Genomic DNA, 685 nt, shown 5'->3' with positions numbered 1-685 from the left:
GCTCTTTGTAGTAGTCTCTTCCGCGAGTGCTCCGTCCGAACCGATCCCTAGAGCGTGACCGCCGCCTCTCTCTTGATCGGTATTGCTCCCGAGAACGACTTTGGCGCCGGTGTTTGCTCTGTAAACAAATAGACACATTACATAGCATAGAGAAGCGAAAAATCTCTGCAACAAAATCTTTTTAATCATAGGCACAGGTGTGGCTGTGTGGTAAGAAGCTTGCTTCCCAACCACATAGTTCTGGTTCGGTCCTGCTGCGCAGCACTTTGGACAAGTGCCTTCTACAATGGCCTCAGGCTGACCAAATCCTTGAGTGGATTTGGTAGACAGAAACTGAAGAAACCCTGTCATGTATATACATATATATAAAAATTCAAGCTAAGTCGACTCCAACATCTGGACCAACTTCATGAAGGCACACTGGCAAAATGTTGCTCCTCTAAACCTGTCATTGTGGTTTTGAGACACAAAGCAGAGCAGGCCTTGCTGTCCACTCAAGAAAACACATATCCACAAGCGCTCAAGCAAACTAAGCCCTCAACTTGTTCCATTTGCCAAAAGGTTTGCAAGCAACCAGCAGGCCTCAACAAACACACTCGTGTTTATAGAACATGATTAATGCTTTATTTTACTGAACCTTCATTTGTCATTCACAACAAGAGAATCTATATATATATATATATAT

General features: G+C 43.6%; 1 protein-coding gene across 1 annotated transcript in view; it reads right to left on the bottom strand.

Moving 5' to 3' along the window:
* LOC106880724 (pre-mRNA-splicing factor CWC22 homolog) overlaps positions 1 to 685 on the bottom strand; it is an 18,548-nt gene that overhangs the window by 2,362 nt on the left and 15,501 nt on the right. The window lies entirely within an intron of this gene.

This window comes from Octopus bimaculoides, chromosome 30 (genome assembly GCF_001194135.2).
Source record: "Octopus bimaculoides isolate UCB-OBI-ISO-001 chromosome 30, ASM119413v2, whole genome shotgun sequence".
Lineage (NCBI taxonomy): Eukaryota > Metazoa > Mollusca > Cephalopoda > Octopoda > Octopodidae > Octopus > Octopus bimaculoides.
This window is presented reverse-complemented; position numbering and strand designations above follow the sequence as displayed.